The sequence below is a fragment of the Alexandromys fortis genome, unplaced genomic scaffold (genome assembly GCF_014885135.2).
Source record: "Alexandromys fortis isolate MF-2015 unplaced genomic scaffold, M_Fortis_MF-2015_v1.1 scaffold_12, whole genome shotgun sequence".
Classification (NCBI taxonomy): Eukaryota; Metazoa; Chordata; class Mammalia; order Rodentia; family Cricetidae; genus Alexandromys; species Alexandromys fortis.
The window spans coordinates 1136413-1158750 of record NW_026067937.1 but is presented as its reverse complement, the minus strand read 5'-3'; positions in this window follow the sequence as shown (position 1 = coordinate 1158750).

Sequence of the window (22338 nt, the reverse complement as noted above, 5' to 3'; positions counted from 1 at the left end):
CCCCCTCTCTCTCTCTCTCTCTCTCTCTCTCTCTCTCTCTCTCTCTCTCTCTCTCTCTCTCTCTCCTACCTGTAGATCAGATGCAAGTTCTCTGTTATTTCTCCAGCACCATGCCTGCTTGCTTGCTACCACCTCTCCTGACATGATGATAATGAACAAACCACTGAAATTGTAAGTAAGTCCTAATTAAATGCTTTACTTTATAACAACTGCTTTGGTCATGGTGTTTCTCTGCAGCAATATAACTGTGACTAGTGCTAACAACACATCTAGTGTGACCTTTTCTTGTGAAGCCTACATATTGGTGTTGGATGTGTTTTGTCCTTTCCCTAAGGCTGTCTCTCTGTCGTCTGTTTCTCTTTCTCCCTTCCTTTTTTGATGCCCATGCTTAAACTCTTATTAAAAACCTTTCTCAAACTGAGCGGTGGTGGCGCACGCCTTTAATCCCAGCACTCGGGAGGCAGAGGCAGGCCGATCTCTGTGAGTTCGAGGCTAGTCTGGTCTAGAAGAGCTAGTTCCAGGACAGGAACCAAAAGCTACGGAGAAACCCTGTCTTGAAACAAACAAACAAAAAACAAACAAAAAAAAACCCAACAACAACAACAAAAAAACCTTTCTCAATGAACCTCATCTTCTATATATAAATAACAGATACAAATGATACAATTGTGGTAAAGACCTCAATGGCATTTTTTCTGGCATGGAGTGAAACAGCTTTCAAGCGTGTAAGAAGTTCTGTCTTTTCTTGTTACACTGATTCTGAGCCCTTACAAACTGACTCCGGGGATGAAATTGGAAGCTGTTTGTCAGTGTTAAAATTCTAGACTTCCCAAGGAAGGCCTTACTCCCTCTGAAAAGTGGATGGCGAGGGGGTATGGGGTGGAGGAACAGGAGAAGGAGACGGAGGGGGAACTAGAGTTGGTATGTAAAATGATTTTTTTTTTAATAAAAATACTTTTAAAGGGGACTTTGTTACTCCAGTTTGGCTTGTGTTATAGGTCCTCATGGGAGAAGATCCTAACAATGATTCCCAAAACCAAGAGGAAGAGTAGAGAAAGCTCTCCCATGATCAGAGACTCAACCTTGGATGACAAAGATATGTGTAATCGTTTTCATTCACTTTAGACTCAAACTACAAACTGTACTCTGTGGGAGGAAGAAATGACTGTAAAGGAAAACAAATGATGCTTTTGTAGACGTTTGGTTGGAAAAGAACAAAACAACAATGATTTCAAGTGAAAATGTTGGTAGATATATAATAGACACTCATGTTAATTCATGATTGAGAAAGTAAAGGAGCTGGACAGCATAGACCGAGCCAAGAACCTGAAAATCCACTAGTATAAATATATTCCTTTCCCTTTCTCAAAATTGTCTTCTAAGTTTGTTTCTTGTTGTATGTTTTCTTCAAAGCTCAGTGGCTCCCTTTAGTCATCTCATTTTCTTCCTTTCTATAAGGAGAGAACCAACTCCAGTTAGCTAATTTACTTTCTCTCCATTCAGATTCCTGACAGTTGGGCTGCGGGTTGTTTTCCTGCAGAGATAGATACAAACATCTTTAAGAAAGTTTTGGATGAGAAAAACATTTATCATATCTTGTAGCAATGGATATCATAAAGAAACTCAGGCTTCAGGGTACGCACATATACAGTACTTGGCGAATCTGAGGCAGGCCAATAACTATGAATTCAATCAAGGCTTGCCGAGGTGACAAAGAGAGTCCAAAGCCAGCCTCAGCTACAAGGAAAATGTGTCATAATAAACCAAGAGAACAAAGCGAGAAATTCAAAAAGAATGTGGAATAGAGATAGTGCCCAAAATGAGTTTCAAACAAAATGTATTCTTTAAATTTTTAATCGTTAATAACATATGTTGAATATACAAAATAGCGATTTTCGACTGACATTTTCATGCATGTAAACAAAGTGTTTTGATGGTATTAATCCCTTATCACCTTCTTGTTCTTTTCTCACCCCAGCTGGCGAGCTGATCCTCATTCTTTTCTAAACCAGGTCCCAGTTGACTTCCTAATTTCTAATCTTTTTTGTTGTTGCTATTTTTTTCTTTTGTTTTTGATTGTTTGTCTGTTTGTTTTTGGTGTTATCCAGTGGGTTTTATTTGGTGGGGGCTACTCTGGAAAACCAACTTTCAAGAAAATATCTCCTGAACAATCACCTCCAATCTTTTCACACCAATTGCTGCCAGTCCTAGCATAAAAGACCCAGTTAAAACTGCTTAAATGTACAAACAGTAGGCTCTTCTTTAGTGAGAGAGTCCACAATGTATTTTTGAGAACTCTAGTTTTATATTCTCTAGTCAAGTATTATTACACATTACTGAGAAGCAGAAAGCAAGTCTTTCCAGTTTTTAGAGGATACAGGTTGAAGTAACTGATACAAAGTATTAATTATTCTGCAACAGAAGAAAGTCAGAGAGTGAAAACTGTATGTTCCAGTACCTCCAGTGTCTTCCTCCTCCAGGCTTTAGCATCTCAAAAATGGACAACCTACGTCTGTATTTCTAATTCCCCACAAAATCAGATTTATTAGTCCTGTTCAAAAAAGGTATGACTTGTTCCATAAAACTCATTTTTACTTTGAAAAAAAAAAAAAAAAAAAAAACACTGCCAACCTCCCCCTCGTTCTCAACTCTGATCCAAGCAAGAAGGTTGTTTTAAATTGGATCCTCACACTTGAGTCAGATCTTTATAGGAACACAGCAAGACAGGAAACTTGTTCTGTGTGAATCACATCTTCAGCAACTGTGTTAACCTGTAAATATGGCGAAAAATGATTGAGTGCATCCCACGGAAACAACAGGTCAAATCTCTTTCATAACTGATTTCAGAGAAATTCATTCTACCTTTAAATGTCTTTGCTTTGTGTCGAATATTGCTCCAAGCAAGGAGCCCCTCATCTGTGAAAAGAAATATTGTTATAACATGAACATTTGAAATGTGACTGAGTTTTTAATAAGTTTATAACCCTATGCTATAACTGGATTGTGTCCTCCAAATTCATATACTGAAGTCATAAAGTAGAGATAGGACTTTTAGAGAAAGCATGGTTATATGAGACTATAAGGTCAGCAGGCTTCTGACCCTAGGATCAAGGATTTTATAAAAGAGGAAAGAAAAAATCATTTCCATATATTCACTCCAAGGAAAACTTAGAACTCCCAGCAGCAAAACAGGACAAGAGCCCCTGCCAGAGTTTATTCTTATTGACATCCTTATTTTAGACCCACATCCTCAGAAACTCAAGAAAACTTTTAAAAACGTCATTTGGAAACCTTGTCTATGGAATTTCCCTAAGGCAACCCAAAATAGCCATTAGACCATGTAAATTTAGTTGTTCCAAAAATCACGAGATCTAAATGTTCAAAACTCAAAGAGAAATCTTCAACATAAAATTACAAACTTAAAAATTATGCGGTAGCTTTCAAAAGCTGTAGATTCACTACATTTGGCTATTCCGTGGAAAGTGGCTGTAGGTTTTGTAGCTGCAGAATGCTAAGACCTAGCTGCAAAGATAATTACATCGTCATCTGACACTCTGTGGAAGTCATTTTGATTTATGAGAAAATTCAATAGCTCCTAACTTAAGATAACAAAATTAATCATAAATTGATTTTATTATGGAATGATTAAGCGTGAGGATGAAGTCATCATTACATTACTAATTTATACACTACAAAGATACAATTTATATCTGTGAGTTTTTTTTTTTTAATTTACAAGTTCCAAATCCCAGTAAAGCCTCCTGCTAACGTGGGTCTTTGGTTAAGCACTTCAGTTGCCTCCTTTTACGTAATGCCATGTAACTAAATTCAGAAGAGAATTTTAAAATATAAATAGAGAAGGTAATTTTAGAAATTTAATTAGTAATCCCTCCCACACCACTGATTAACTTTGGTTTGGATCATTGATTCTCAAAAATATTCACTGAAAGTTTCCTGAACTAAAATGATTATTTAATACATCCCTGTGTATTTCATACTTCAAGACAGAGATCAGGTCTATTTTGCCAGGTTTTTAAATAAGGGCTAGCTATAAAAGCATCTTAGGTATATAGAAACTTTGAGATGAATGATTTCTTTTCAGTACAACATAGTGTCTCATTGATGGCATGAGGGAGGCTTGTAACAGTGTGTGTGCTATAAGAGATGAGAAAATATATCAGTTGTAACTTTAAGAAATATATGTATTTTCTATTTCTCAGAGCTAGAGGAACGTTAGGCGAATGACAACATTTATTCAATTATTTATTTATTTATTTATGGTCTACCTGATATTTAGTACTGGGTGCTAATTTAGTAACTCTCTCTTTGCATGCAAAACATGTTATCTACCACTGAGTTATAGCCACTTCAAATTATTTTTTTTTGAATTCTTATTAAAGGAAAGAAATGTACTGGGTCTTGACTCTTGAAATAGGTATGATGAAATCACTAGAGGTTATAGTGTTCATATTGTATTGCTCTTCAAAAGATAAAAGGACAAAAATATGCTATAGTCCTCCTTTTATACATTAAAAAAACACTTATGAGAACCTACCAAATGTTAGATTTTCATTGCTTTTTTTGGCTCAGAATTGAGAAGTCAATATAATAATAGCAGATTTGGTTTCTATGATTACAGTGCTCATACAACACTGGGAGAAAAGGCTAACAAAGCAATCAAATATATTAATGCAAAATCATAGATATGGTTGATACTTTGGGAGGAAAGAAAATATGTGTTTCTCTAAGAATTTTCTTTGCTAAGCAATTAAAAGCACAGGCATACTTCAGAGCTGCTAAGAGCCAGTAGGAGGACCTGCTCAGACATGGAGAAGCAATAGGAACTTAGTGAAAGGAAGCATTCAGTGGTTTATGTTTATCTTAAAGGCAAAACCCTTGAATGTATTTTCAAAGAAACTAGAAATGGAGGGTTGATTACATTTTCAGTTTTGCTGGTAGAAGTAGTACACATCGATAACGCCAACAGGAAGAGCCTACCACAGGAATAGGACAAATTCACGGCCAGCACAGGTTAGCTAAGGCACTCAAATCAACTTGAGCTACATAGTGAAACACTACTTCAAGAAAGAATTATGATTAAACAGTTCCAGTCTGAATAATAAATCAGAGAAAGAAAATTGTCCATAAAGTCTGAAAGGAAGGTGTGCCTACATGGAGCAGGATATTAACAATATCTTAATATTGGCCTGTGTCAATGCTGTGAGCCATTTTCTTAACTATTATTTTATGTAGGATAGTTCCGTCCACTATGGGCACTGTTATCCATAGGCAGGTGGACCAGGCTGTGTAAGAACTCTAACTGAGCAAGTCAACAATAGCGAAGCAATAAGCAGCATTCCTCTATGGTTTGTTGTCTTGCTGTCTTATCAACAAGTATGATAAAACTCCCTGAGCAAGGCAACTTATAAAAGCCAGCATTTCATTGGGGTTTATACATTCAGAGGGTTATAATTCATGACCATTATGGTATATACATGGCAACAAGCAGGCAGGCAGGCATGACATTGGAGCAGTAGCTAAGAGCTCACATATTGATCCATAAGCACGAGGCCAAGAAAGAAAAACTATAGTTAAACTTACTTGCTTGAGCTTTTGAATCCTCAAAGCCTACCCCCAACTTCCCCAGTGAAACACCTCCTCCAATAAGACCATACCTCATAATCCTTTTCAAACAGTTCCACCAACTGGAGGTGGAGTATTCAAACATATGAGCCAATGGATGTCATTGTCAATTTAACCCCTATACTTGACTTCCCTAGACTATGGGCTATAACCTATAAGTCTTTTTAGCCTTTTCATCTCAGTAGTTTTTGGTCATGTTGTTTATCATAGCAACAGAAAAAAAAAAAAAAGACAAGAAACCTCTGTTGCTGTTTTATTTTATTTTGTGTTTACACCATTATGGTCAGCCTTTTCTAACCCAAACTTTATGTTGATGAATGTAACCTTGAATTCTTGTCTCCTCTGAATGTTAGAATTACAGTCATACACTGCCATATCTGACTTCTCTAGTTTTTTTTTTTTTTTTTTTTTTTTTTTTTTTTTTTTTTTTTTTTTTTTTTTTTTTTTTTTTTTTTTTTTTTGCTGATGAGATAAGGAGTCTGAAAGGGAAATTTAGAATTCTTTAGTTCTTATATTTGCAAATGGCTAAAGATTCCAAATAAAAATTTATTTTCATAGTTAGCTATTGTGTAGCTGAATTAGTGTTCTAAAGTCTGCTCCTGGTCTATAATATTTGCTTGTAACTTTTGTCTGTGAATTCTCATGAGTGAAATCTAGTTCTTCAAAATTTATTTCACATCTTAGGTAAAAATGTAGCCTAATTCAAAGAGTATAGATTAGGGCTTATCATTCATAAGGAGACTGGCATTTCTCCAATGCAATACCACCCTTGAATTCTTAGGATTTCAGGTTGCTATGCAACCCACGAAAGTAGTGCAGAAATTCTTTTCAAAGAGTTTATCATAAGCACCAACCTTTTTAAATGGGCACACATCCACATGTAACTTGAAATTACAATGGATTTTTCAAGGAAACTCTAACTTTTCCTCACTTATCTTGGTCCACAATTAAGATTTGATATGATGTAAGATGAGTTAACTGATTTTGTCAGCATCTTAATCTACTGAAGCCCACCATAGAACAATTAAGTTTCTCTTCTCTTACTAATAGAATAATTGTCTAGCCACTTTTTAAAAAGAAATTAATTGTACAATTACTTAAATAATCTATTTTTCTTGGAAGTTGAAACGAAGTCCCCAAATTCTTTTGGCACATTCTGATGACTAAAATATGTTCACCAATCCACAAAGATGAATTATCCCATTCATTTTGAAGTTGTTCAGCTTGGCTCTTCCCCTAACGACAAATCATCCTCCAAAATCAAAGGCAATAATAAAACTGTCAAATGCCAAATTGGTTTTTTTCTTAACCTAGTCCCCAGTGTCCTATTTCCTTGGTTTTGATTTCTTCAAGGAAAATATTGAAATTTCAATGAAAAACAGCAGCTCTGAATTCTTATTGCTGGGTGTTCAGCCATCAGTAGGTATCCTATATGTAAATATATACAGAAGCTTATACTTGAGATACAGTTTTTATTACATGAAGATTCTTTGAAGAGAATAAAGTATGAGTAATTCCATTTATCACAGTTTTTAATATTTGTGTCTTCTGCAAACACACATTTTTCTGACAGTACTATTGACAATTTCCTTGCAAATATGAGAGCTTCAATATTTTATCCATAGTCAGTAGGGTAGGTGGATTCAACATAGTCCATGTTCAAACAAATTTCATCTCAGAAATCTTCAGAGAAATGTCATTTATAGTAAAAGAATTCAAATAAAAGATCTCAGAGAAGATATCAAAACAAAAGGGGACCAAAAACATTGAGGTTGAAAGTCTCATATATGAGCTGTGTGTTTAGGTCAACACCATCCCCTATTTTGAATTGTATACATACTTATATCTGTTTGTGCATACCTTTTCTTGTTTTTTCACTTTAGTTTAATTTTTAGCAGCATTCAATTGATTATATTTTTATTATTGATACTTTAATCCCTGTTTATTGAAAAAGAATAGACAATCCATCACAGAACAATAAAAACTGTATCTTCATTACAAACATCAACTCATCATATAATACAGAAAATAATCTGTCTTGCTGATAATCAAAAACCACCACCACCACTGACCTCCTTCCACTCTTTCAAAAATGACCTCGCCAAACATGACTTCAAGTTAATACTTTTGCTATTAAGACTGACAAAAAAAATCCCAAATATGTTCATAAATTTAGAAACAGCTGATGGCCTTAACAGGGAATTAGGAATTTCAGAAGTGATTTTCACTCTTTTTAAAACTAAAGGAAAATATTTTATTGCTAAGTTGTAATAGTTTGCACTATCATGACAAATACATGAGAAATCTCCTTGGTATTCTGTACCAAATGAAAGAACCATCTGAAACAATTGTCATGATATATGTCCCAGGGATATCCCCAGGTATCTGTGAGTTAGAAGTTGTGTGGAGAACCACATTTCCTTCCAAATATGATGAAGCATTGTTAACTGTTAAGTTTTACAAACTATTGTGGAGACCAACTACTCCTTACTTATAACATTTAAGAGATTCTATATTTTCCTCCTTTCTGTCCTCCATTTTCTTTATATTCATTGAAGGAATATATACAAAAAATGCTTTCTACTAGCACAGTAGAAAAGGCAAATTATGAAATAAAGCTGTCTTGTGAAAGATAGGAATATATTCATATTCTAAATAGTTAAACAGTAAATTCCACAACAATCTTATGCAGGTTGGGGGGGTGGTTGTAAGTTCAGTGGTATTTCCCACGAAGGTATGTAGAATTTCTTAATTCATGTATATGTAAATGTTACTGTGTTTGGAGAATGGGTCTTTTCATGTATAATAAAGGGGAAAAATCATAGCAGGTGATAATAGACCCTAATCTGCTTCCTTCTAGACTTTCAGTGAGAGGGCCACAAACACAAAGTGAAAAAGGTCATGAGAAGACAGCAGAGAAAGTCTCAATGATTGCTGTCCCTTTAATACAGGGATTATCTTTGGAATTTTCAAAGATAGTTCTCCAATCACTGATAATGAAGTGTAGCGAATGATTTTCTCTGCTTCATCTTGCCTGAGATCGCAGACGCACAAAGACAAGGACAAACAGGAAAACTGTGAAGCATTGATAGCCATTACTAACAGACGATCAAATATACATATTGACAAAAACATGAGATCAACATCAAGTAAGTACTGAACCAAGATAGGAAGAAGCTAGAGATGACTGTGGCAAAGAGTTTTTTTGTTTTATACCTGCTGTTGTTTTCTTACTGAAAGAGACTCCCGTATTGTAGCCGAAGATTTGTTCTTTAAGTGGCACAAGTTGACCATGAACTTAGGAAATATCTGTATCTCATCCTCTCGTGTGAAACAGTTTACCCAGCTAGAATTCTTTAAATAAATACTGCATCTGAGACCTTGGCCGTGACACTTTTGTTTAAAAAATAAAATGAAGGAAAGGAGAAGAGTCATTCTGAGATAAGTTTTGAAAATTGCTAGAAGAAAGCATTGAATTCAGATCAAGATATTCAGGTTAGTAGCAAGCAGTCAAGCTTGATGTAGACAAGTATAACATGAAGGGGCCTGTTTGTTGGGGTTTCTGTCCCAACAAGTACCCCAGAGCTGGCAAGCCCCAAAGAAAATCACACAGAGATCTCTATAAATTATAAAGCTGATTGGCTCATTAGGTCAGGCTACTAATTAGCTATTGTAGCTTATATTAATCCATTATTCTTATCTATGCTAGCCATATGGTTCGGTACCTTTCTCAGCAGGGAAGTTCACATCTTGCTTCTTTGGAGTCTGGGCAGGAGTGGGAGGAATCAACTTCCTCCTTCGCAAAATTTTCCTGTTCTCATTGCATCATTTCTACTTCCTGTCTGGTTTTCTCGCCTATACTTCCTGCCTGGCCAATCATCATTTATTTATGATTGACAGAATACAGACAAGTCTCTCGCACCAGACAAGCAGAGAGCTCTGTCCATAGTCTCCGTGTATTGTATTCACTTTTAGACTTAGTAGTGAGCCTACATATCTTTAAGCAGAATGATGTGCTCGGAAAATAGCAAACCTTGCAAGTGGAAAAACGAAGCAGCTTACTGTTGTTTCACACACACACACACACACATGGATAACGGTGTGGATGCTGCAGTTTTTAACCAGCTTCTCTGCCTGCTGTTTCTTTAGGTGGACTTCATATGATAATAATGAAGTTGGTGAGGGAGAACATGGGTGAACATTATCATGGATTCAGGCTGGACAAATTATGCTTTTATTATAAAGCAAATATTAGTCTCATTTCTTTTTCATTTTCATAATAGTAGAAGATATATTGGTGTTCCAGCTGTACACATGCAAAAACTGAGTATTGGGAGGATAAAGTAATTTACCCTAATGTCTCTAGCCAAAAGCATAACAATTACAAATAAAGTCAAGACGTGCCTAGCACAATAGCTTGTGCTGTTAAACACTAAATTGCATTGTTGCCCTGCTTCCTTATTCCATGCATTATTTTCCATACTGGCCCAGGCAATATTTCACAAACGAGGTAGAGCCTTGCCTGAAATGAAGGAACATCCATTCTGAAGCATCATTTTGCTGTTTTTAGAAATATTTCATATCACAGAATGTTGAAGCAAATAATTCTTTCTAATACTGTAAAGCAGGCTGGTGAGTAAAAAAGATCAAAAGTTTTTCATAAGTGTTAGAGCTACACTAAATTATGCAATTTGCTGACAATCAGGGTTCAAACTTGGAATCAGTAAAAGCACATAATAGGAAAATCATGCATTTCAAATTCAAAGAGAAGGAATTCACCAGCAGATAAAATCAGGAAAAGCACTCAGAGGAGAGGCCCAATGTTGTTCCCACTCCTATAGGATGCATGAATATACAGTGATAGAGAGAACTAGAAATCCACAGATCATGGCTGCTTCTTGATCTCTGACAGAATATAACAAATGTAATCTAGAGAGCCTGCAGTGTGCAATATTCTTTCTGTCCTAACAATCTATCCCTGATCACGGATTCATTCCAGAGGAGAGGTAAAGAAAAAGGTAGTAGATAACATATATTTTGCTAAATTTAATTGCCACTACCCAACTGTTCATAGCTTTTTCTCTAATGATAAATATAGAAAGGAACATAGAAAATATGTTTTAAATAATTTATAGAAATGTGGATGGATATCTTAAAATTATAGTATTTTCCCATTTCATTTGTAAAATATTAAATGTAATAATAACTATTCTCTCTTCATAGTTATTCTAGGTCCATAAACCATAAATACCTAAAAACAAATACCCTTATGTTATAAAAGTAGACATGAACATCAGCCCTCTGTCCGATGTGGGAATGGTGAAGATCTTTTTCTACTCTGTAGGCTGCTATTTTTGTTTTGTTGACCAAGTTCTTTGCTTTACAGAAGCTTCTCAGTTTTAGAAGGTCCCATTTATTAATTGTTTCTCTCAGTGTCTGTGATACTGGGGTTATGTTTAGCAAGTGGTCTCCTGTGAAAATGTGTTCAAGTGTGCTTCCTTCTTGCTCTTCTATGAGATTCAGTGTGGTTGGTTTTATGCCTTTGGTTCATTTGACTTGAGTTTTGTGCATGGGGATAAATATGGATTTATTTTCATTCTTCTGCATGTTAATGTCCAGCTATGCCAGCATAGCTTTCTTTTTTCATTTTATATTTTTTGTTTCTTTGTCAAAAATCAGGTGTTCATAGGTGTGTGGATTGATATCTGCATCTTTGATTTGGTTCCATTGCTCCTCTTGTCTGTTTTTATACCAATACCAGGCTGTTTTCAGTACTGTAGCTCTATAGTAGAGTTTGAAGTCCATTTGAAGTTTAAAAAAAGTAGACATGGAGACTAAAGAGGCTCTTCTATAGACTACCTTTTTCCTCTTTGCAACATAATATTCTCATGTTCCCATGTTTAAAAAAGTTTGTATATCCATTTTATCTTAATTATTCTTTTGTTATAATTTTTATTGGGGTGTCTTTCCAATAGAATCGGTTCAAGCTCAACGAGTGTATACTCTTTTGATATATGGTGTTTTTTGGAAATGATGCACTAGTTTACTCCCACAAGCAATATAAGAAGATGTCCATTTTCCAACACCTTCGCCCACTCTGGGCCAAGTTAATGGCATATTTTAAAACTATTTTATGGTGTTATACCCATGTGTAGGAAGAAAACTCTGCTATTGTGTTAATGTTGATATCATTCTTTGTTTAAATGAAATCATGAGGAGAGTTATTCACTACTGGGTAAAAAGTATATTTACTGAAGAATATTAATTAACAGTAGATCATATTAGTTGAAGTAGATTACCAGAAATGTTTGCTCTCTAAAATCGTACTATAATTAGGTTCCAACAGCATCAAAAGCTCCAGTTTTAATGACTTGAATGACATTTATTAACTATTCCCTGATTAGCACAAAAAAAGCATCATTTTGTAGCCAAAAAATAATTAATTTGCAGTTCAATTCCTTTTTTTGTGAGTCACCAAATGCCACCTACCTGTGACAAATTTCATGAGCTATTAACAGGGATTTTCCATCTTCTGCAAATATAGATGTGCATGTATACTCCACATTCCTAAATAAGGGATTGTGTTTATTCTCAGCTAGTTTACACTTGAGAAAGTCAAGTTGAATTTTTTTTGCTTTCCTTTACAAGTAGACTCTGTATTAGCACTGAAAGGCAAGCCATGCATTTTGTCTCAAGCAATAAAGAACAGTAGATAACCCCAGACCATAGTATATTAATTATTTATTAGTTGTTTCAAGTGATATATAAACACTTTTATACATGGCTTTTGAACAACGACAATGCAAGTAAAATACTCTGTATATAGCATAAGGTAAAATTAATCAAATCCCATTGTGCTGTGTGTTCAAAGATGCTACAAATGCTGCCTCAGTTTCTTCCATGCAAAGAAAGGCACTAAAGGCCCTCTGCCTAATTTCCTTTTGAGTCACTGCCATGAGATCATCAGCATGTTAGAACAAATTATTCTATTTTTAAATGTTCTTGATAATACTTTATTTTGCTTAAGTTTCTATTTTAGTTGTAGTTGGAACACTTTTGCATCAATTGTTAATTTAAGAAAAAGCTAAAATCTTCAAAAATAAAATAATGACAAGAAAAAGTATTCAGTGTATAAACTTAAAGGAACTTCTACCTCCGTGTAAACCATTGTTCTTAGATGTCTCACAGGTTGAACTGCTATTTACAAGTGAATAAGCAAACCCAGAAAAATGAGGAATAGCTTCTAGAATGTTCTTTCTTTCCATTCATTTTATTTCAATGTTAATAATTGAATACCTCATGGCTTTTTTTCTCTAGACTAGATAAAAAGCATATCTACAACAAAGTCATGCAGTAGAACCCTCAGTTTGAATGTACCTTCTCTTCTCAGTTATAGTACTTTTCCAAGGAATATCTAGTTGAGTTATCTTTCAAGTCTATGACAAGACACGGAGGTTGGCTCTTTTATCGCCTATTTCAAAATCCTTTCCTGTTCCTTCCACTTTTTTATAGCTTGTCATTCCATGTTTCATTAATCTTAGATTGACACAGCAGTGTCATGATGAATGAAATATAGGTATGATGCTGTCTTGGAACTTTCACCTTTACTATCATCTTTTTGTACCTTTGACTAACACCACCTTGAAGCCAGAAGAGAAATTGAGTAAGAAAACTTGAGTGCTTGATGATGTTATTGAACATAAGAATATATGTTCTTATGTCATTCCTATGTTATAGTATAATAGACACAAGCTTCTAAAGAAAAAGATTTCTATACTTGCATTGAAATGCATTTCATACAGGTCTAATTTCTGTTTACTATGATATTTTCTGATGGTCTGTAGGTATAGTGATATAGGTACTATTTTTTGATTATACAGTTTTTAATGCAAACATTGTTTTCATGGGAAGCAAAATACAAAATTTATACAAGTCAATGAGATATTATAAATCATATGCTTACAACTTATTCATGATATGGAACAGTTATAGATACCCAGAACACCCTTTTACACTTCTTTCTTGTCTTCTACACTACCCCATCATCTACAGCAATAATTTAACAAAGGTCAACTATACTTTATAATCTTTGAACTTACTGAAATTTTGTCTGGTTATTTTGTGCTTTGTGTAATGGATAGACATAGAAACCGCTGTACTGAGAGAGGTTACCTAGACATAGAAAGACAAACCTTACATGATCTACATTATCTGTGTATCCTAGCTCTAAGTCTTCAGATATGAGTCTATAACTCAGAGTAAATGCATAAAACTGGAAGTAAAACATGACCATGGTTGAGGATAGGTGAAGGAGTTCTAGAGAGGGGAAGAGTGAATAGGGCACAGATACTATAAATGTGAAAAAGGGGTGAGGGGCGTTAATTGGGACAGAGAGAGGAAGAACACTGCAGAGGGAGACAGAAAAAGAGGGAATAAAATACATTAGAGATGTTTGAAATACTCATAGAAAATCATACTCTTTTATGTTTATATTTTATGTTTAAAATTATGTATGCATGTGTATAAGTTACACCATAAAGGGTGATTATGCCTCCCTGAAGAACAGACTAACAAAAATCCTACACACCATGCATAAAAAAATCTGTTTGGATTGTTGGTCTGGGTAATCTGAGTGACACCTGAAACAATATAAGCTATTGATATTGACATTGATTGCCTCCAATTTTCTGAAGACACAATATAATTTGAACTTGGATGAATCAAACAGGATAGGCTCTGAAAGCCTGATTCTTTTTTTATATTCTTTTTTTTAATGTATTTATTAAAGATTTCTGTCTCTTCCCCACCGCCGCCTCCCATTTCCCTCCCCCTCCTCCAATCAAGTCCCCCTCCTTCGTCAGCCAAAAGAGCAATCAGGGTTCCCTGCCCTGTGGGAAGTCTAAGGACCACCCACCTCCATCCAGGACTAGTAAGGTGAGCCTCCAAACTGTGAAAGCCTGATTCTTGAGTCTTAGTTGTCACAGTACTGAAGGTTGCTGCACAAGCTGACAAAAGAGAAACGCAATCTGGAGTCTTAATCACCTGCAACACCTATGAACCATAATGGTCAGCACAGCACGATATTTCCAAAGGTATTATAGTGACATTTAGAACTTTGGGTAACCCACAGACACCTACTTGGACTTAAAGACTGCTCAAGAGGAAGAAACTCATATGGCATACTATAAATCTAGGTCATTCATTACCCGTGTGATTGTAGCGACACCTGTAAGACCATAGACCCTAAACATGAATCCACTATTGACTATGGGATGTCTATACACAACTAATACCTGTACAATCAGATTCCTAGGAAATCTTCTGCAAGAATATGTCTTCTATATACTTGAGGGAAACATCAAATCTCAATAGTATGGTCACCTAAACAAGACTCCCTAAAATAACAACAATAAGTGACATGCCAATGTGGGTGCCTGAAATCTCGCATTCCTCTAATAGAGCTATAAGCTGCTGAGACAGAGGCCATTAGCCTGTTGATAGGTTATCCAGTCCCAAGCTTTCTTCCCTAGACACATGCACATAATAGCAAAATTAAATTAACTCACATGGTTGGGTTTATGAATGTATAATCATACAGATCTATATGCATATGTATATAAATATATATTAGTGATACATATATAACTAATAATTAAAGAATTGGAGTACAAAGAATATGTTGTATCTTAAACTGAGTAAAATATAATACTATTATGTTTAGTTAGCCACATTATTTCCAATATCAAAGCAAAAACTAACATATTAAAATAATAAAAATGTTGTAAAATATGATAAAAACTGATAACCTTTTAAAAAGCAAAAAGTTATTAAATATTTAAATATAAGAAAGTGGATTACAGTTTTTGATCAATTTCAAATTGTATGTGTAAAAAACAAAGATTTAAATTCATTCTTCTGCGAATGCATATCTGGTTTTGACAGCATCATTTGTTGAATATACTAATAATTTCCATTGTATATTTTTGACACTTTTGTCAACAATAAAGTAGCCATGGCTTTGCTAACTTATTTCCTATTACCCTATTCTGTTCCATTGGTCTATCTTTCTGTTGTTTTTTGTTTTGTTTTGTTTTTTTGTTCATTCAGGGCTCTTTATCACTTTAAATTCATTTATAATTTAAACTCAGGATAGTTCCAAGTGAATTCTTAGTCCTTAGAATTGTTTTCATTGTTTGTTGTGTTTTTACAGTTCTACATAAATTATTATCTTATCTATATCTGTGAAATAAAACATTGGAATTCTTAAGGTTAATTTTAGTTATAAAATCATTTTCATGATATCAGTTCTGCCAACCCAGGAGCATGAAAATTGTTTCTATTATCTAGTGTCTTATTCAACTTCCTTTTTAAATATCTTGAAATGGTCATTGTAGTGATCTTTCATAACTTTGGCTACATTAATAAATTTCTAGGTAATTTATTGGCTAATTTTTCTTGCTATTTCAATGAGACAGTTTTCCTAATTTCTTTGTATGAGAGTTTATTGTGTATATTTTTAAGCATTAATTTTGCATTCTGAAACTTTAATGTGCTTATTAGACCTAAGAAATTTCCAATAGTTCCTATAGTCTTTAAATTATAAAATTATTGTTATCTGTAAATAAGTATATTTTAACTTTTTCATTCACATGCATTTATTTCGCATCTTTTGCTTCTATAATTGATATATCTAAGTCTTTAAGCACTATAATGACTAAGAAAGAAAATAGGCCTTCTTGTCTTATTTCTGGTTTTAGAATAAATGTTCTATTTTTCTCTATTGGATTCTTGGCCACAGGTCTAGTGGATATAACCTCTATTGTTTGCATATGAGTTCCATCTATTCCTTATGTCTTCAGGACATATATCATGGAAATTAGCTTAACTTTATAAAATGGTCTCGTTGACATCAGTGACAGGTAACATGTTAGTTATGGGGAGGATGAGGGGTTACTCCAGAAAGTTGGGATGAATCAGTGTATCACAATGTGAATATGAATTCATGATAGTCAATAAAAAATTCAGGTATATTACTTAATCAATACATATTTTTAAACTGCAAATTCTTGGATGCTAAAACCACTACTCATTAATATAGTATTATTTGCCTTCAAAAAGATCCAGACAACCAGCTGCTGTGCTCTTCTCTGTGCAGAATGAGCAGGTTGAAATATATACATATGAATGTATGAATTTAAAACACAGAATGGGGTAATACATTGGGGAGTATTGAGAAATGGAGAAAAGAGAAATGGAAACTATACTATTATAATTTCAAAGCTAAAACAAGTTTAAAGACAAAGAGATCTAGAATGTGCTAACAATGACAGGAGTGCTCAGCAAACAGTGAAAACCAAGAAAATAATTGGACTCCTCCACAAAAAGATTAAACTGACATTCTCTAACATCACTCAAATGATACAGAATAGAATAACACTATTTTAAAATCAGAAGTTACAAATATGCTTAATTTTATCAGTTAACTCAAATTATTTCAGAATCATTTTTCAGTTTTTGTGACTACTTATGTTAACTTTCGAAAATTTTCATATCTGTGTGTTACACATAAGTATATTTATTAGAAACAGAATAGCATACTAGCATATTCAAAATTGTGTTTGTTTTCTATCTGCTAAGTTTGAAGGAAATAATTGGTTATCCTGAGATTCAAAAAGAAAGAAGACTGAGAGACAAAGGGAATCATTCCTTGAAGACTAGGCATTAATTAAGTCATGCATTTACAAGTGAGCAACCTAAAGAGTCAGGAATCATTTAGGAACTTGTTTTTTTATTTAAAAAAAAAAAGAAAGAAAAAGAAAAGATTTTACGGCCTTCTCCAGACCTACTGATGCAGAAATTCTAGAGATTTTAAGCAATATGCATTTTTAAACCATCTCTTGGGGATCGCTATGTGCATATAATTTGAGAGATAATGAGACCATTTAAATTATAGTACCGGACTGAAGTATAGAGTTAGATGAACATAGTCACTTAGGGAACATGGGCCATCCTCTATACCATTTGACTAGTTACAGATCAGAGGAGTCTACCTTTTCTCTGTATTGCTATAAGGGCTAATCATTTTGTGAGTATACTAGATTCTAAGGAAACTAAAACTTGAATTCAAACACGAAGATGCCATTTTTTCCTCTCCTAAAATTGGTTATATCTCGTTCTTTAATGAAAAAGGTAGAGGAAGGGAATTTCCCTAATCTTAGCTTCTATAATGTCTTAACTTCTGTACATAGTGATATCTCTTGTTCTTCAAAACCTTATACAGGAAGCTACAGCAAGCCATGTTAAATATGGTACCCAATGTCACATTGTAGACCACAGTCCTTTGTGGGTCTTCTTGAATCCATAGAGTCTTTGTCCCACTGATACTTTTAGTTTTCAGTATTACACTTTTGTAATATGCACACTATGCATACTCAATAAGAGTTCGTGGAGCCTATGGAGAACAAAAGAATGGGCCAAATATTCTTGTTCTTGTGTTTCAGTAGCTGATACTTATATCAGACATTTTACAGAACCTCCAGGAACTGGATGACACTTAGACTCTTATGATTGTCCACTTAACAGAGGTGGAAAAGAAAATGCTGCAGTCATTGAAGAATAACGATGCCATTAAAATGTTTAGATCTTTACAAGGCAGACATTTTAGCTGCTATAAATTCAGTTCTGTGTTTCATCAGAAACATTGAACATTCAACAGACACAAAGAATATTAAAAGAAACTACCACTTTTTCAATGGATTTGAATTCAACCTTTTTATCCTACTGGGGAATATCTATGGCTCATTTCATTTCACTTACCTTCTAGATACTGTCTTAGGGAAAAAAGGAACTCAATTTAATTTTAAAATCATTTCCAAATTACATGAAATGACATAAGGAGATGAATACAATAGTTGCTAATGTTTCTTTAAGGAGTCATGGGGCAAGAGAGAAGAAGAAGCAGATTAAGGCTCTGCAGACGTTTGTTATTTGAATAGCAGCAGGAAGGGAAAGCACATAGGGGTAACATTTTCAAGCTGTGTGTGGGAGGCACTTACACAAAATATTTTGCCAACAGGATTTCTGCGTACACCTCTCACACACTGCTTAGAAAATTTACCCCAGAATAGAGATTCTCGACTTTTTTTTTCCTCTTGCAAGCTGTCTTGCCTATCTAATTAAAGTCCTCCAGCAAAGTAGTATCAGGTGCTGACAAGATATATGGTCCCTATCCTTTGTCATAGGGGGTGTGAAAGTACACATTTTCATTTTACTCAACCACAATGGTGAAAAATTATTTTTCTCATCTTTACTCTGGAACATTCCCCATTGCTGGTTGTCTGCTAAGTTTCTCTGCCACCTCCAAATGACACTATTTCCCCTCTATTTGGCTTATAGACAGTCACCTTATCCAAACAGATATATTAATATTTGATCAAAAACACATGAACATCTTGAGCCCTTATTTATGATAATATCTTAAAAGCATGTAAAGTTCTCTCATAGAATACATTATCTCACTGAATCTATTGTGAGGCTGATTTTCCTCTATGTTTATTGGTGGGATTTCAAAATTCAAAGGCACTGTCCTGTACAGACTTAATGGTCATTTAATATTCAACTGATTAAAATATAATTATATGGGATTTCTCAATGCTTTGATGTCATGTACTCAAACCTCCACTTCAAAATCTGCCTCAAACATTTCAGGAAACATATGGACCTCTCTTCCACAGAGCAGAAGCATGGTACCCTGCCATTAGTTGTAACCTTCTTCACTTTGGCCCATTGACATCTGAAACTGTGTTTCCAAAAAAAAAAAAAAAAAAAAAAAAACTGATGAATTAGGATTTGGTAACCTCCTTTCAACACAGGACAAGGTACAAAAAGCCCTGTTCAACACTACAATTTACACTCAACATTTGTAAGAATTGGAGGAAAACTGACCTTTGAATAAGTGAGGATGTCTAAACCTCTAAACCAAGTCTACTGGCCACAAATTTCACAACACAATGTTCTCGGTTTAGAAGTCCTTCATTATCTACACACATTTGAACTCTCCCTAGTCACTTTCACTTAGCATTATAACTCAAATTAGACAAGAAATGTCTTGTTTCTTTAGTGTTATATGCAAAAATTTCTTTTCAAAGATTCTTTCTAGGACCTAATACAATACAACTAAGGCAGATGGTTAAATGACTATATAGACAGACACACTGGAAAATTTTAGAGAAAAAGGTAACAATTATACCAGGCCCAAAGTTGTGAAACAGACCTGGCCTAAGTACTGATTAATCTGTTTCTAACCTCTGCTCACTAATATACTCACCTATTAAGGCAAAAATATTTATTAATTACATAAAATATTTTAATATGATAGAAGATAGAAAGAAACTCGCAGAATAGAACTTTTATTCTGATAAAGCACTAAATCTGTAAAGATTGTTGAATTAAAAGAACAGGAAAACCCAAATTAATCTTTTATAATAAAATAATAAAATGCTGAGAAATAAGTTCTTACTGGCACAAAGTCTCACCAGTTTCCATACATATGAGCTTGCATGCATAACGGGGAAGCGAATATCCATTTAGGTTGGGGGTTGATGCTTGGCTTAGTGTAGAAGAGTAATAAGAGACACGGTAAATGGAGCAGAAACACAAGACAAGACTCTGAGGTCACAGGCTTGGAAAATAGCTATAGAGTTTCAAAAGTTGGGACATGGCTGGAGAAAAAGGCAAATACGAAACTTGGTGAACAGCTACCAAGTTCTAAGGTATACAGTGTTAAAAGCTAAGTACAGCAGTAAAAACAATAAAGGAAGCATTCAAATGTAAACATCACTACTCCCCTGAAATTTTCTCTCTCTCTTCTTCTCTCAAACACACACACATACACACACACACACACACACACACACACACACACGGACAAATATAACTTCTCTTCTATCAGGTATAAGTATTTGTTTCTGTAGTAGGAATTTTCTTTAACAGTGTCAGACAAGTTATTTTCTTTAAGTATTGCAAGCAGAATGGTCTCTATTGCAACTTATTTTTTTATTGTAATGAATGAAAACTGGACATGTCCATATTCAAAAAATCTTCACATCTGAAAACAGACTCAAGGGATTGGAGAAATGATGAATGGTTAAGGGCACACTTGCTGCTCCTGCAGAAAACCAGGGTTCACATCTCAAAAATCAAATGGTCTTTTACAACTCTCTACAAATCCAGTTCTCGAGCATCCAACACTCTTTTCTGCTATCAGTAGGTACCAGGTATAGTCATACATGAAGGTAAAAGTCTCATACACATAAAGAAAATAAATAAATCTTTAAAATAAGTATGGAAGAACAAGAGATATAGTGCCTGAAAGCTACAGTTTGCAGCTCTTGTGTTAAAGACACCTGCATTGGTGATATGTTCCCTCCCAGCTATAATCAAGTAAGAAAATCTTTGCTGTTGCTTATGATGTGCATTTCAAGAATGTATTCTTCCGAGACACATTGTCATTTTATTTTATGCCAGGTTTCATGTTTTCTATTTCTGTTGAATAACATGTATCTGCTATGGAAAGATGATAAGTAATGTCTGATGGTACCTGCTAGGCTGAGTTGGTTTTGATTTGTTGAATATTACAAAAAGCCAGTTTATTGTCTCTTGAATCTAAAGAAAGGTGAAAATTCTATTCTAATAGCCATTACTATTTGGGTAGAATAAGAAATGTTATAATCTACTTATCTAAAAATATACTTGTATAAACAAAAAGATGATTTTTAGAAATAATGTTATTCACACTTATAAAATGTTTTTATTATTGTTTAAGAAAATATATTATAATAGGAATTGTCAAAAAAAAGCACATTGCACGCTCAAGTTTATTCTCATTCTAATTCATTTACTAAATAATTTGATTAAAAAACTTTAGTCTTATGTGGTGGGATATTTTTACACTGTGTGAAGATTTTTTGTTATAATTGGTGTAATAAAATGCTATATGGTCAATAGCTAGGCAGGAAGTATAGGCAAGATTTTCAGGGTGAGAAAGGAAGAGAAGGAGAAATCTAGGTATGGATGGGGAGGAGAGGAGAGCAAACAGTAGGTGCAAGATGGAAGAGCGGTAACACCATGTGATAGAATATAGACGAATATAAATGGTTAATGTAAGTTATAAGAGCTAGTTAGGAGCAAGCCTAAGCTATAGGCTAAGCTTTCATAATTATGAAAAAGTCTCTATGTAGTTATTTATAGCTGGAGATGGAAAAGAAATTCTGTCAACAGTCTGAGATATAGATTAGATATGTAGATACAGTTTTAAACAAAATATGAACATCCTCTGAAAGGAAGCCAAAGTCCAGGAAATGTTTTGGATTTGTAGTATATTTTCATTATCTTTAAGCATCTTTTGAATTTTACAAAGATGAGGGCTCAAGTGAATACTCTTTTTTTTTTTTTATTTTGGTTTTTCGAGATGGGGTTTCTCTGTGGTTTTGGAGCCTGTCCTGGAAGTAGCTCTTGTAGACCAGGCTGGTCTTGAACTCACAGAGATCCACCTGCCTCTGCCTCCCGATTGCTGGGATTAAAGGCATGCGCCACCACTGCCCGGCTTCAAGTGAATACTCTTAAAAATTTTAAATAAGTTTGTGACCAACCCAGTTTACCAACAGGGATTTTTGCGTTTTCTAGAATCTTCAGTTC